We start from the raw sequence: 16,942 nt of genomic DNA on the forward strand, positions 1-16,942 counted from the left end.
TTTGACTGCCTGTGGAAGACACCACGACTAGGCCGCGGAATACTTATTGGTTTGTTCAAAAAATGGCTCTAAGCACTAAGGAACTTAACATCTTAGGTCGTCAGTTTCCTAGGCTTACAACTACTTGAACCTAATTAACCTAAGGACATCACACACATCCATGCCCGAGGCAGGATTCGAACCTGCGACCGTAGCAGTAGCGCGGTTCCGGACTGAAACGCCTAGAACCGCTCAGCCATAGCGGCCGGCTATTGGTTGGTGTTTAGCATCGTCTTTAAGTTCATACACCAGTTGAATACTGTACGCGTTGAAACGCAAGAATCACCGCGAAACGAGCCAGGTAGCTGTGCGTGGAATGGCTAACTCAGCTGCCACGAGGATAAAACTAGCAAAACTGCTAAATGGCCTATTCGTCTTGAATGAGCACACGGGCATGGCCTCTGGATTTCCACCTACGTGAACAACTAGCGTCTTGAAACTGTTGGTATTACTGCAGACGTCTTCGGAATGTAGTAGGTGCAGTGTCGTATTCTAGACAAATTTCACGCTCAGAAATTGTAACTGAATTTCGTGTTGAAAAGGAACGCGATATACAGTGTGCATCTCGACAGATATTGGGCAATGAACGCGCGAGGGAACACGACTCCTACTTTCACCTATATGAACTGGTGATTTACAACAAGCGCCAAGGTAAGCTTTTAGTTTCGATACTTACGTTAAAAGTGTCCCTAAGTTTCTGTCTCCATCCACGTAGAAGACCGTCTTGTGAAGTCAGATAAATCGTGTCGTAAGATCCTGAATTATTGTGCAACAAATTAAACTGTGGGACTGTCACATTGACGGGAGCTTATTGGATTCACTTTTATTTCATCTTATCTAGCGCATATTACACCTATATTATTTCACCTTTCTTGTTTTACAAAGAAAAACAGTACAGCCATCTAGATCTAAATTTACGGAAGATAACAGAGAAGGCCGAAATACTGAATTCGGTCTTACGAAGTTGTTTCGCCGCCGAAGATCGCAACACTGTCCCTCCTTTCAATCGTCGTGAGAACGTAGAAAAGGCAGATATTGAGATAACCGATCGCGGAAATGAAAAGCAGCTGCAATCGCTTAGAAGTGCAAAGGCTTCAGGACCGGATGAGACTCTATAAAGATCGTGCGAAAGAACTTGCTTTTTGCGGATGATGCTGTAGTATACAGAGAAGTTGCAGCATTAGAAAATTGTAGCGAAATGCAGGAAGATCTGCAGCGGATAGGCACTTGGTGCAGGGAGTGGCAACTGTCCCTTAACATAGACAAATGTAATGTATTGCGAATACATAGAAAGAAGGATCCTTTATTATATGATTATATGATAGCGGAACAAATACTGGTAGCAGTTACTTCTGTAAAATATCTGGGAGTATGCGTGCCGAACGATTTGAAGTGGAATGATCATATAAAATTAATTGTTGGTAAGGCGGGTACCAGGTTGAGACTCATTGGGACAGTCCTTAGAAAATGTAGTCCATCAACAAAGGAGGTGGCTTACAAAACACTCGTTCGACCTATACTTGAGTATTGCTCATCAGTGTGGGATCCGTACCAGATCGGATTGACGGAGGAAATAGAGAAGATCCAAAGAAGAGCGGCGCGTTTCGTCACAGGGTTATTTGGTAACCGTGATAGCGTTACGGAGATGTTTAACAAACTCAAGTGGCAGACTCTGCAAGAGAGGCGCTCTGCATGGCGGTGTAGGTTGCTCGCCAGGTTTCGAGAGGGTGCGTTTCTGGATGAGGTATCGAATATATTGCTTCCCCCTACTTATACCTCCCGAGGAGATCACGAATGTAAAATTAGAGAGATTAGAGCGCGCACGGAGGCTTTCAGACAGTCGTTCTTCCCGCGAACCATACGCGACTGCAGGAAAGGGAGGTAATGACAGTGGCACGTAAAGTGCCCTCCGCCACACACCGTTGGGTGGCTTGCGGAGTATAAATGTAGATGTAGATTTTTCTAGCAGTAACTTATTGTAGATCGCTTGAGCAACGAAAAGTACCTAAAGACGGGAAAAAAAGCGCAGGTCATTACCGTTTTTAAGACAGGCCGGAAGACAGATCCACATGATTATAGACCTATATCGTTGACGTCAGTCTGTTGTAGAACTATGGAACATGAAACTTCCTGGCAGATTAAAACTGTGTGCCGGACCGAGACTCGAACTCGGAACCTTTGCCTTTCGCGGGCAAGTGCTCCACCGTCTGAGCTACCCAAGCACGACTCACGCCCCGTCGTCACAGCTTTACTTCTGCCAGTACCTCGTTTCCTACCTTCCAAACTTTACAGAAGCTCTCCTGCGAAACTTGCAGACCTAGCACTCCTGAAACAAAGGGTATTGCGGAGACATGGCTTAGCCACAGCCTGGGGGATGTTTCCACAATGAGATTTTCACTCTGCAGCGGAGTGTGCGCCGATACGAAACTTCCTGGCAGATTAAAACTGTGTGCCGGACCGAGACCCGAACTTGGGACCTTGGTAGAGCACTTGCCCGTGAAAGGCAAAGGTCCCGAGTTTGAGTCTCGGTCCGGCACACAGTTTTAATCTGCCATGAAGTTTCATATCAGCGCACAGTCCGCTGCAGAGTGAAAATCTCATTCTGGAAATTATGGAACATGTTTTTGCTCAAGAATTGTGACGTTTTCGGAAAATGAACATCACCTCTACAAAAATCAACATGGGTACCACAAACAGAGATACTGCGAAACTCAGCTCGCTCTGTTCCTCCATGAGATCCGTGGCGCAGTGGACAACGGAGCTCAGGATTATGGCGTGTTCCTTCATTTCAGCAAGGCATTTGACCCGCATTGCCGTTTAATGACAAAAATATGAGCTTACGGAGTATCTGAGTAGACTTGCGATTGGATTCAAGACTTTCTTGCAGGTAGAACTCAACACGTCGTTCTTAAAGGAACTAAATCGACAGATGTAAAGGTAATATCCGGAGTACCACAGGGAAGCGTGATTGGACTGTGGCTGTTTACAATATATATAAATGATCTAGTAAAAAGCGTAGAATGCTCTTTAAGGCTATTTGCACATGATGCAGTTGCCCATACCAAAGTAGCAACGGTAGAAGTTAGTAAGAATTTGCAAAACGACCGGCAGAGAATTGATGAATGGTGCAGGCTCTGGCAGTTGACACTGAACGTAAATAAAAGTAACGTACTGCGCATACTTAGGAAGAAAAATCCGCTACTGTACAGCTACACTTTTGATGACAAACAGCTCGAGACAGCGTCTGCCATAAAATATCCAGACCTAACTCTCCAGAGCGACCTTAAGTGGAATGACCACATAAAACAGATAGTAGGAAAAGCAGATACCAGACTCAGATTCATGGGAAGAATCTTAAGGAAATGTAAGCCATCCACGAAAGAGGCGTCTTATAAGGCGCTTGTTCGCTCGATTCTTGTTCATCTATCTGGGATCCCTATGAGGTAGGACTGATGGAGGAGATAGAGAAGATCCAACGAAGAGCGGAGCGTTTCGTCATGTGATCGTTAGCTGGCGAGAGAGCGTAAAGGAGATGCTAAAGAAACTCCACTGGCAGCCATTTCGAGAGAGACGTGCATCACGGAGAGATTTGCTATTAAAGTTTCGGGACAGCACTTTTCAGGAGGAGTCGGACAACATATTACTCGCGTATTGACCACCAGGGCACAATTCGAGAAATTAGAGCCAATACAAAGGCTTACCGACAATCATTCTTCCCATGCACTATTCGCGAGTGGAACAGGGTTGGGGAGATCAGACAGTGGTACAGAAAGTAACCTCCGCCACACACCATTAGGTGACTTGCGGAGTATGATGTAAATGTAGATGTACAGTGATGCGTGAGTTAAGTATATCGCCAGTATCGATCTTTGAAAAATACCACTGATTGCTTCCTGCATTGCTCGTGTCTCAGGTTTAGGTCCGACTCTAACGGCCATGTCATCAAAAGTTTGCTAAAATCTTACTTCTTTCCAAAATAATGAAAACTGTAGTATGGTTCTTTCTTGATTTTCAGTGGGGACAACTTTCAAAGCGGCCGCGTTAACGATGAAACCTTACAAGCACCGAAGAAGCTTTTTTGTTGAATCAGTTTTGGGTGGATATACATTTGACATATACAGGCGCTCTGTATCTCTTTCATTTTTGTAACTACAGCCGGTAGCAGTGGATATTTTAAAGAAAATTTCAGATTTTCATGTGAGAACAACAGACCAAGGCGAATACAGAACAGGCTATTGTTTTCTGTGTAGCTACGCATGAATATCCGTGTTTTGCAAGCTGTCTGCCCTTGCTCGCTTCTCTGAGCGCCACATAGCCCGTTGTTTCAGCTGACATCGCGTTAAAAAAACAGAAACTCTTACCTTACTGACATTCTTCCCAATCCTGTGCAATAGAACTCCAGCTACGTGATTTTTATTTGTTTCGTCACAATTTCATATCTGTAAATGTGGCTGCTGAGGTGGCTTAGCCAAAAATCTAATGGTACAACAATTAATAATTGCATGTGGCTCAATGATTGAGCGCAAGTCTTACGACTGGACGCCACTTCTGCGACTTGCGTGTTCCTAACCCGTGACACTTATCCTACTGGAAAAAGGAGACCTACAGTTCAACGTGGAATCCGAACCAAGTGTCCGGCCGGGTGACTCCTCATATCGTTGAGAGGTGAAGGATAGATTAAAGTCAGACTGGAAACTTCCGTGGTCCAACAGGAATTTCTCATTGTTTTAATCTCTCTTTACTTTTGTCTTGCATTCGTGAACTGGCTTCTCTGAAATTATCGCTATGTTCACTCTTTCTGGTTCGAAAATAATGAATTTTTCTCTTACACAGATAAAACAATAGTGCTTCACGAAAGAAATGATAACTGAACGTTTTCCTATGTTGTTGAGCAACAGTCATGCAATATTTTTAAAGGAACACACCAACCTTTTTCTGTTTTATTGTTCCTTCAGAAAATAGTAGGTCTTCTTTCGTTCTTTTAAAGGGGCAAATAGTGGATAAATAAAAATGAAGTTAACTTTCTTGGACTGTGGAGGGGGAACAACTTCTTCCATCTCATCATAATAACATTGTTCCGTCGCATTATATTGAATACTATAGATATCAGATACTTTCATCATTTTTTTCAAATTTAAGTTATGCTATAACTCGAGTGTAATTCATAATAACATAAATACACTTCCTTTTCTTAATCCCTCAACTTTGCGTTGTGTTAATTAACTTTGTGTTTGTATTAAGAGTTTGTCTGCTGGTAGTGGCAAGGCCGAGATATGATCACTCTGTAGGCTGGTTAGTGCTAACACAAATTTGGGGTAAAGGCAACGATGATGCACTTGTTTGCCAGGGACAGCTCGGGGTTGGTAACAGGTTCCCCTCCCCTCCAGGGCGGAGGAGAACGACCGGTGAGGGGCGCCATGACAGGAACACTCTGGGGGAAGCTGTTGAACTGAGCGGACGGAAACGAGGGCGATTTCCGCCTTTGTCGCCAAATTCTTTGTGGGAAGAGGTATAATTTGTTATACTGTTATTAATCAGATTTTTTTCAGGATGGAAGTACAGGCCTCCCCCCATGAACCATGGACCTTGCCGTTGGTGGGGAGGCTTGCGTGCCTCAGCGATACAGATAGTCGTACCGTAGGTGCAACCACAACGGAGGGGTATCTGTTGAGAGGCCAGACAAACGTGTGGTTCCTGAAGAGGGGCAGCAGCCTTTTCAGTAGTTGCAAGGGCAACAGTCTGGATGATTGACTGATCTGGCCTTGTAACAATAACCAAAACGGCCTTGCTGTGCTGGTACTGCGAACGGCTGAAAGCAAGGGGAAACTACAGCCGTAATTTTTCCCGAGGGCATGCAGCTTTACTGTATGATTACATGATGATGGCGTCCTCTTGGGTAAAATATTCCGGAGGTAAAATAGTCCCCCATTCGGATCTCCGGGCGGGGACTACTCAAGAGGATGTCGTTATCAGGAGAAAGAAAACTGGCGTTCTACGGATCGGAGCGTGGAATGTCAGATCCCTTAATCGGGCAGGTAGGTTAGAAAATTTAAAAAGGGAAATGGATAGGTTGAAGTTAGATATAGTGGGAATTAGTGAAGTTCGGTAGCAGGAGGAACAAGACTTGTGGTCAGGTGACTACAGGGTTATAAACACAAAATCAAATAGGGGTAATGCAGGAGTAGGTTTAATAATGAATAGGAAAATAGGAATGCGGGTAAGCTACTACAAACAGCATAGTGAACGCATTATTGTGGCCAAGATAGATACGAAGCCCACACCTACTACAGTAGTACAAGTTTATATGCCAACTAGCTCTGCAGCTGACGAAGAAATTGAAGAAATGTATGATGAAATAAAAGAAATTACTCAGATTGTGAAGGGAGACGAAAATTTAATAGTCATGGGTGACTGGAATTCGAGTGTAGGAAAAGGGAGAGAAGGAAACATAGTAGGTGAATATGGATTGGGGGACAGAAATGAAAGAGGAAGCCGCCTGGTAGAATTTTGCACAGAGCACAACATAATCATAACTAACACTTGGTTTAAGAATCATGAAAGAAGGTTGTATACATGGAAGAACCCTGGAGATACTAAAAGGTATCAGATAGATTATATAATGGTAAGACAGAGATTTAGGAACCAGGTTTTAAATTGTAAGACATTTCCAGGGGCAGATGTGGACTCTGACCACAATCTATTGGTTATGACCTGTAGATTAAAACTGAAGAAACTGCAAAAAGGTGGGAATTTAAGGAGATGGGACCTGGATAAACTAAAAGAACCAGAGGTTGTACAGAGATTCAGGGAGAGCATAAGGGAACAATTGACAGGAAGGGGGGAAATAAATACAGTAGAAGAAGAATGGGTAGCTTTGAGGGATGAAGTAGTGAAGGCAGCAGAGGATCAAGTAGGTAAAAAGACGAGGGCTAGTAGAAATCCTTGGGTAACAGAAGAAATATTGAATTTAATTGATGAAAGGAGAAAATATAAAAATGCAGTAAGTGAAACAGGCAAAAAGGAATACAAACGTCTCAAAAATGAGATCGACAGGAAGTGCAAAATGGCTAAGCGGGGATGGCTAGAGGACAAATGTAAGGATGTAGAGGCCTATCTCACTAGGGGTAAGATAGATACCGCCTACAGGAAAATTAAAGAGACCTTTGGAGATAAGAGAACGACTTGTATGAATATCAAGAGCTCAGATGGAAACCCAGTTCTAAGCAAAGAAGGGAAAGCAGAAAGGTGGAAGGAGTATATAGAGGGTCTATACAAGGGCGATGTACTTGAGGACAATATTATGGAAATGGAAGAGGATGTAGATGAAGATGAAATGGGAGATATGATACTGCGTGAAGAGTTTGACAGAGCACTGAAAGACCTGAGTCGAAACAAGGCCCCCGGAGTAGACAATATTCCATTGGAACTACTGACAGCCGTGGGAGAGCCAGTCCTGACAAAACTCTACCATCTGGTGAGCAAGATGTATGAAACAGGCGAAATACCCTCAGACTTCAAGAAGAATATAATAATTCCAATCCCAAAGAAAGCAGGTGTTGACAGATGTGAAAATTACCGAACTATCAGCTTAATAAGTCACAGCTGCAAAATACTAACACGAATTCTTTACAGACGAATGGAAAAACTAGTAGAAGCCAACCTCGGGGAAGATCAGTTTGGATTCCGTAGAAACACTGGAACACGTGAGGCAATACTGACCTTACGACTTATCTTAGCAGAAAGATTAAGGAAAGGCAAACCTACGTTTCTAGGATTTGTAGACTTAGAGAAAGCTTTTGACAATGTTGACTGGAATACTCTCTTTCAAATTCTAAAGGTGGCAGGGGTAAAATACAGGGAGCGAAAGGCTATTTACAATTTGTACAGAAAACAGATGGCAGTTATAAGAGTCGAGGAACATGAAAGGGAAGCAGTGGTTGGGAAGGGAGTAAGACAGGGTTGTAGCCTCTCCCCGATGTTGTTCAATCTGTATATTGAGCAAGCAGTAAAGGAAACAAAAGAAAAATTCGGAGTAGGTATTAAAATTCATGGAGAAGAAATAAAAACTTTGAGGTTCGCTGATGACATTGTAATTCTGTCAGAGACAGCAAAGGACTTGGAAGAGCAGTTGAATGGAATGGACAGTGTCTTGAAAGGAGGATATAAGATGAACATCAACAAAAGCAAAACAAGGATAATGGAATGTAGTCTAATTAAGTCGGGTGATGCTGAGGGAATTAGATTAGGAAATGAGGCACTTAAAGTAGTAAAGGAGTTTTGCTATTTGGGGAGCAAAATAACTGATGATGGTCGAAGTAGAGAGGATATAAAATGTAGGCTGGCAATGGCAAGGAAAGCGTTTCTGAAGAAGAGAAATTTGTTAACATCCAGTATTGATTTAAGTGTCAGGAAGTCATTTGTGAAAGTATTCGTATGGAGTGTAGCCATGTATGGAAGTGAAACATGGACGATAAATAGTTTGGACAAGAAGAGAATAGAAGCTTTCGAAATGTGGTGCTACAGAAGAATGCTGAAGATTAGATGGGTAGATCACATAACTAATGAGGAAGTATTGAATAGGATTGGGGAGAAGAGAAGTTTGTGGCACAACTTGACCAGAAGAAGGGATCGGTTGGTAGGACATGTTCTGAGGCATCAAGGGATCACCAATTTAGTATTGGAGGGCAGCGTGGAGGGTAAAAATCGTAGAGGGAGACCAAGAGATGAATACACTAAGCAGATTCAGAAGGATGTAGGTTGCAGTAGGTACTGGGAGATGAAAAAGCTTGCACAGGATAGAGTAGCATGGAGAGCTGCATCAAACCAGTCTCAGGACTGAAGACCACAACAACAACAACAACGGAAGTACAGGGTTATTACAAATGATTGAAGCGATTTCACAGCTCTACAATAACTTTATTATTTGAGATATTTTCACAATGCTTTGCACACACATAAAAAAACTCAAAAATTTTTTTTAGGCATTCACAAATGTTCGATATGTGCCCCTTTAGTGATTCGGCAGACATCAAGCCTATAATCAAGTTCCTCCCACACTCGGCGCAGCATGTCCCCATCAATGAGTTCGAAAGCATCGTTGGTGCGAGCTCGCAGTTCTGGTACGTTTCTTGGTAGAGGAGGGTTAAACACTGAATCTTTCACATAACCCCACAGAAAGAAATCGCATGTGGTTAAGTCGGGAGAGCGTGGAGCCTATGACATGAACTGCTGATCATGATCTCCATTACGACCGATCCATCGGTTTTCCAATCTCCTGTTTAAGAAATGCCGAACATCATGATGGAAGTGCAGTGGAGCACCATCCTGTTGAAAGATGAAGTCGGCGCTGTCGGTCTCCAGTTGTGGCATGAGCCAATTTTCCAGTATGTCCAGATACACGTGTCCTGTAACGTTTTTTTTTTTTTTTTTTTTTTTTGCAGAAGAAAAAGGGGCTGTAAACGTTAAACCGTGAGATTGCACAAAACACGTTAACTTTTGGTGAATTGCGAATTTGCTGCACGAATGCGTGAGGATTCTCTACAGCCCAGATTCGCACATTCACTTCACCATTAAGAAAAAATGTTGCTTCATCACTGAAAACAAGTTTCGCACTGAACGCATCCTCTTCCATGAGCTGTTGCAACCGCGTCGAAAATTCAAAGCATTTGACTTTGTCATCGGGTGTCAGGGCTTGTAGCAATTGTAAACGGTAAGGCTTCTGCTTTAGCCTTTTCCGTAAGATTTTCCAAACCGTCGGCTGTGGTACGTTTAGCTCCCTGCTTGCTTTATTCGTTGACTTCCGCAGGTTACGCGTGAAACTTGCCCGCACGCGTTCAACCGTTTCTTCGCTCACTGCAAGCCGACCCGTCGATTTCCCCTTACAGAGGCATCCAGAAGCTTTAAACTGGGCATACCACCGCCGAATGGAGTTAGCAGTTGGTGGATCTTTGTTGAACTTCGTCCTGAAGTGTCGTTGCACTGTTATGACTGACTGATGTGAGTGCATTTCAAGCACGACATACGCTTTCTCGGCTCCTGTCGCCATTTTGTCTCACTGCGCTCTCGAGCGCTCTGGCGGCAGAAACCTGAATTGCGGTTTCAGCCGAACAAAACTTTATGAGTTTTTCTACGTATCTGTAGTGTGTCGTGACCATATATCAATGAATGGAGCTACAGTGAATTTATGAAATCGCTTTAATCATCTGTAATAGCGCTGTAGTTAGCATGTCCTTACGACGATCCATTATTTTGAGCAATTTTGCTTGTAAAACCAAAATTTTCTGTTAGGGTTTCTTTTCCAGATGTGAGAATGGAGGCTCGCGTTATCCATTTGTACACATATCAAAAAATGTTTTGCATCGTCTCGGTTCCCAGAATTCCGGAAGATTGACGTTGTGGATATTGTATAACAGACATAATCCCTTCGAACGTTCAGAGATGTCACTGAACCCGCCCAAACACGAATGAGTGTATTATACGGAGGGGGACCGACAGCCGATCATTTCCTGTCTATCCACCAGGAAGGAGGTACACGGCTCGTGTTGTCTGTAGTTCAGCCATGCCTAGACGATCAATACCGCGGTTCCATCGCGTCAGCATTGTTACTTTGTGCCAGGAAGGGCTTTCAACCAGGGAAGTGTCCACGGGTCTCGGAGTGAACCAGAGCGGAGGAGATAAAGAGAGACATGAACTGTCGATGACATGCCTCGCTCAGGCCGCCCAAGGGATACTACTTCAGCCTACGGATTATGGCTCGGAGGAACCTGAGAGCAAAGCCACCATGTTCCATAATACTTTTCGTGCAGCCACAGGACGTCGTGTTAGGACTCAAAAAGATGCGCCCAATAACATTTCGAATGGACCGCTCAGGATAGATATCACTTTCTCTTCACCGATGATTGTCGCATATGCCTTCAACCAGACAATCGTCAGAGACGTGCTTGGAGGCACCCCGGTCACGCCGAACGCCTTAGATACATTCTCCAGCGAGTGCAGCAACGTGGAGGTTCCCTACTGTTTTGGGGTGACATTGTGTGTAGTCGTACGCCACTGGTGATCATGGAAGGCGCCGTAAGGGCTGTACGATACGTAAATGCCATGCTCCGAGCAATAGTGCAACCATATCGGCAGTATATTGGCGAGGCTTTCGTCTTCATGGACGACAGTCGTGCCCCCATCGTGCACATCTTGTGAATGACTTCCTTCAGGAAAACGACATCGCTCGACTAGAGTGGCCAGCGTGTTCTCCACATATGAAACCTATCGAACATGCCTGGGATAGATTGAAAAGGGCTGTTTATGGACGACGTGACTTACCAATCACTCTGAGGGATCTACGCCTCCGGAACCGCGGGACTGCTATGGTCGCAGGTTCGAATCCTGCCTTGGGCATGGATGTGTGTGATGTTCTTAGGTTAGTTAGGTTTAAGTAGTTCTAAGTTCTAGGCGACTGATGACCTCAGAAGTTAAGTGGCATAGTGCTCAGACCCATTTGAACCATTTTTTTTTGTTAATTGCAATTATGAGATCGCTTAAGTAGCGAGTAAAAAAATGGTTATAATATTTGTAAAGTTTCTGGGTAAATAATAAAAATGTCATATGATTTTAATTTCATGGATTCAGTGACTGATCGTAACACCCCCAACCTGTATAAAGAACAAAGTCAGTACTAAATTGAAGGCATGATAATATGGGAGGAATGAAAATTAACAAGGATAGAGAATATAGATCATGTTAGAGCGTGGTAATTAGTTTCTTGCCCACTTGGTTACTTGAGCCCTCCCCAGCGTTATCCGTTGCGAAATCTTAATATGATAATCACCTAATCAATCAAATACTAACTTTATGCCGGTCCCCTTTCAGTCAATTCTTGCGAACATTGAACCAAGCGGGAAAGCAGCATGTATATCACGTGCCTTGGCACACACGCAACGGGCACGCTCTAACATAGATTGGGTGAGAGAGAGAGAAAAAAAAAATAACGGAGAACCTAACCGTTCACTGTACATGTTAAATTTAAAGTTCTCTTCTGCCATCATAATTATGTTCTTCTTGTTCTGATAAAATTATATGCTGAGCTAGACTAAAATTCCTTCTTTGCCAGTAAAAGTGTAATATCTTTCCGCCGCATTTTTAAATATGTCTTCCCTGTATGCTAGTTAAAGTTGTCGTCTTCTTTTTGATCAGATGTTTATCAATAGTAAACGTCAGAAATTTCTTTCCGTGATAGAGCTAAGGAAGGTCATATAAATAAGTGACTTCTACAGCACTGTAAAATTACCATTTGCACTTTTATTAAAAGCTCCTTGATCCAATTATATGGCGTTATTGGTCTTCTACAAATTCACTTACGATGTAATGGTTTATGATTTATGAGTTTTCCGAGGTGGTAAGGAGTGATTACTTAGCAATTTTGATACTATTTTCTGTACACTGATGTTCGAGCCAGCGACTTCTCGGTTTCCAGGCACGCGCTTTGCCATTAGACCAATCTGACCAACAACATGATGGTGATGCGTCAGATACGTAATTACGAGGGTAGATTCAAAACGTCTGAAAAATTTGTAGGATATGTTGTACTATGTTTTTAAATATTGTTACTTGTGAAGAGCGTGATTATTGTAACGGCTTCGTTCATGTTTTCAAACAGATGCAATGCGCAGGTCTCTGTTTGCAACTAACGTAAGTGATCACATCACACAATTCGTAGGAGTGAATACAATACAGTATTCTGTCGTGACGATATTCCAGTCAGTACGTCTTCATACATTATCTGCAGCGCATTGCGAAGGTATTTCATACCAGTTTCCGCGCTCTTACATCTTATTCGCGTATTTTCAGAGGAGAAAATGACAAGTGCATATGCAGGCAACTGAAAGTACCCCGATAGTCTGTCATCGATACTCTTTAAGTACACACCTCCTGTTGAGACGACGCAGTTTTACAGTTTATCCAAGGCATTTAACTGTCCACACACTGCACCGCATTATATTTACTTCGGTTCTCTACTAGCGGCGCAGTAAACAAAGTAGACAACTCCTAACCTTTTTCACAAGCTGCGACATCGTCGCGAAAAAACACAGTGACCCGTATATGTAATAAGTTTCCTTTAATTTACGTCTATGGTCACAACCTTTTCTGTTTAACAGATTACCGGTTTCGGTCTTTAATGACCATCATCAGATCTGTCTCATAAAAACAAAGTCCTAATGCACTGCAGCCATAGTGGCTACAGTGCATTAGGACTTTGTTTTTATGAGACAGATCTGATGATGGTCATTAAAGACCGAAACCGGTAATCTGTTAAACAGAAAAGGTTGTGACCATAGACGTAAATTAAAGGAAACTTATCATAACCTTCTACCTGCAGCTTCAATCGCTCTTCCACCAGCCCGACGCTTAAGACTACAGCATGTTGAGGCTGAGTGTTCTCATTTGCGGTACACCGAGTGGTTCGCCTGCAGTTGGCCTGAAGGTGGAAGCATCGAAATAGTGGGGCTCAAGTTGTAGAAGACAGACGAAGACATGAGGCTTCCAGTGTACCACAAAGAAACGTTGAAGTGTCTGTATCGAGGCACTTGGATCGTGAGTGCTAACCATTTTGCGGCTCGTTAGACTGAAACCCACTAATCGAGGTATAATGATGCAAGTCGCTGTTATTTACAAGTAGGTGGCAGGTTGTCAAAAGGATCTGTCAGCCTGGGAATCAGGACAGGCAATCTGAAGATTAGTTGTCGCAAGCGCACTTTAAATAAATAATTTGTACTCAACATGTGGATGAAGAAATGTTACACTCTTGACAATTGGTGGCAGACGCGGCTAGCTATAAGCAAACGCCCGACGCGAGTGTGCGTCTAAGTACACTAAATGTTTATCGGTAGAGCTAACCATCAACAATTTGGTGTAACGTTCGCCACCAACTAGCGACACGGATCTCGACCTAAAGATTGACATTTCTTTTTGTGTGTTCACCTTTGGTGATGTGTACTTCTTTAGAGTACGCTACAGATAAAAGATTTTGCACATTTTATTTATTGCTTCAATCAGACGGGTTTTGGACACACTTGGATCCATGAACCCTCTGTTTAATTTTCTTTTTTTTTTTTTCAAATGCGCGTCGGCCACGGTGGCTGAGCGAATCTAGGCGCATCAATCCGGAACCGTGCGACAGTTACGGTGGCAGGTTCGAATCCTGCCTCGGTCATGGATGTGTGTGATGTCCTTAGGTTAGTTAGGTTTAAGTAGTTCTACGTTCTAGGGGACTGATGACCTCAGATGTTGAGTCCCATAGTGCTCAGAGACGTTGGCTCAGCGATACAGATAGCTGTACCGTAGCTGCAACCAGAACAGAGGGGTATCTAAAAATGGTTCAAATGGCACTGAGCACTATGGGACTTAACTACTGTGATCATCAGTCCCCTAGAACTTAGAACTACTTAAACCTCACTAACCTAAGGACATCACACACATCCATGCCCGAGGCAGGATTCGAACCGGCGACCGTAGCAGTCGCGCGGTTCCGGACTGCGCGCCTAGAACCGCTAGACCACCGCGGCCGGCTTTCTATCTACATAAATGATCTTTTGGATAGGGTGGATTGCAATGTGCGGCTGTTTGCTGATGATGCTGTGGTGTACGGGTGGGTGTCGTCGTTGAGTGACTGTAGGAGGATACAAGATGACTTGGACAGGATTTGTGATTGGTGTAAAGAATGGCAGCTAACTCTAAATATAGATAAATGTAAATTAATGCAGATGAGTAGGAGAAAGAATCCCGTAATGTTTGAATACTCAATTAGTAGTGTAGCGCTTGACACAGTCACGTCGATTAAATATTTGGGCGTAACACTGCAGAGCGATATGAAGTGGGACAAGCATGTAATGGGAGTTGTGGGGAAGGTGGACAGTCGTCTTCGGTTCATTAGTAGAATTTTGGAAAGATGTGGTTCATCTGTAAAGGAGACCGCTTATAAAACACTAATACGATCTATTCGTGAGTACTGCTCGAGCGTTTGGGATCCCTATTAGGTCGGAGGACATAGAAGCAATTCAGAGGCGGGCTACTAGATTTGTAACTGGTAGCTTAGATCATCACGCGAGTGTTACGGCAATGCTTCAGGAACTCGGGTGGGAGTCTCTAGAGGAAAGAAGGCTTTCTTTTCGTGAAGCGCTACTGAGGAAATTTAGAGAACCAGCATTTGAGGCTGACTGCAGTACAATTTTACTGCCGCCAAATTACATGTCGCGGAAAGACCACAAAGATAAGATAAGAGAGAATAGGGCTCGTACAGAGGCATATAGGCAGTCATTTTCCCCTCATTCTGTTTGGGAGTGGAACAGGGAGAGAAGATGCCAGTTGTGGTACGAGATACCCTCCGCCACGCACCGTATGGTGGATTGCGGAGTATGTATGTAGATGTAGATGTAGAAGAGCTTTATTTCTCACCCACCAGGGGGCTCCTCTGACCCAAAGTAAACATCGATTTAGGAGGAGTTGTAGGTTCTTGTGGTTTGTTTCTTCATTATGTCGATCTGTACAATAAATTTAGTTCTACTGTGGCGAGGTACAGTTGTAGTTTTGTGTGCAGATTCAGAACTCTGCTCTTCTGGAAAGGGATTAATGTGCCAACTTCCTTAGTCCAGTTGTCTTCTCTCGAATGTGTGTCGTCTACAGAAGCATCTTTTCGAGATGGGCGCATGGGTATTTGAGCGTTTTGGACCATGGAATTGGTTGAGAGGAGTGCCGGAGCCTGTCATTAATTATAAGTCTGCTCTTCGTAAATATGACTATCTTCATCTTGTTCGGGTTCACTTGTATTTTGTTGTCATATGGCCACTGCTCGACGGCATCTACTTGACGTTTGATTCGTGCTAGAGGTGGGTCAGGCCTCTTTCCAGTAATTAATAAAATCGTTTCGTCTGCAAATAAGCTGGCTGATACCCATCGTACGGCGTGGATGTCCTTAATACAAATATTCAAATGTAGTGGCGGGAGAACTGAGCCTTCGGGAATTCCCACGGCAACAGGTGGAATTGTTGAGTTTCGATCGTCGAAACTGTTTGTTATGTTGACGTCACAATTCATAAGTGGTGTATTTAGTCGTAACCTAGACTGATAACTAGGTGCCCGTCACATGGTCCTGGCGGTCTTCATTCGTCGGCGGCCTGGAGGTTCTTCATTGGTGGCGATGTTCAAAGCGCCGCCGGCAGCAGTCTTCGATGCGCCGGCTCCGGCAGTATCGATAGGCTATGCTATTACTCGAGGAGACGGCGCACGCATTGCTCTTAAATCTGTCAGGTGGGGGCATGCCGCCCACTCCTGTGTGAAATGATAGCATTCGTTGCTAGTTTGCAACATGCAAAGATACAATAGAGTGAAAACTTGTTTCGCTATCAGGGTCACGAGCCGATATATGGCTCATTGTTACATATCTTTCAATGAGGAATGCTGTCTTTACCAGGGCCGGTATGAGCCGTATAATCTCTTTGTACCGTCCTTCAGGCGTTGTCGCGCTTCCAATGTAGCAAAATTCGTTCATCTCATACGAGGCCCCCAATTCTGATCTCAAATTTGTCGCTAATGTCATATCTGCTACTACTGTTTTATCTTTTCTTTATTCAGAATCAACGTTCTCGGACGATTGGTCTGTTCATTGCATTCAGATATGAATTTGCGGCTGCTTTCTGATAATGCTTTGATGTACGGGAGGCTGTCGTCGTTGAGTTACTTTTGGATGAGGCAAGACGACTTAGACAAAATTACAAATTGGTGTGTTGAGTGGCAACTAACTCTAAATGTAGAAAAAGGTAAAATAATGCAAATGAGTGGGAGAAACTAACCGCATTAGTAGTACTGTGCTGCTTGACGCAATGACGTCGATTAAATTTCCAGCCGTAGCTTTCCA

Source organism: Schistocerca americana, chromosome 6, assembly GCF_021461395.2.
Source record: "Schistocerca americana isolate TAMUIC-IGC-003095 chromosome 6, iqSchAmer2.1, whole genome shotgun sequence".
Taxonomy (NCBI): domain Eukaryota; kingdom Metazoa; phylum Arthropoda; class Insecta; order Orthoptera; family Acrididae; genus Schistocerca; species Schistocerca americana.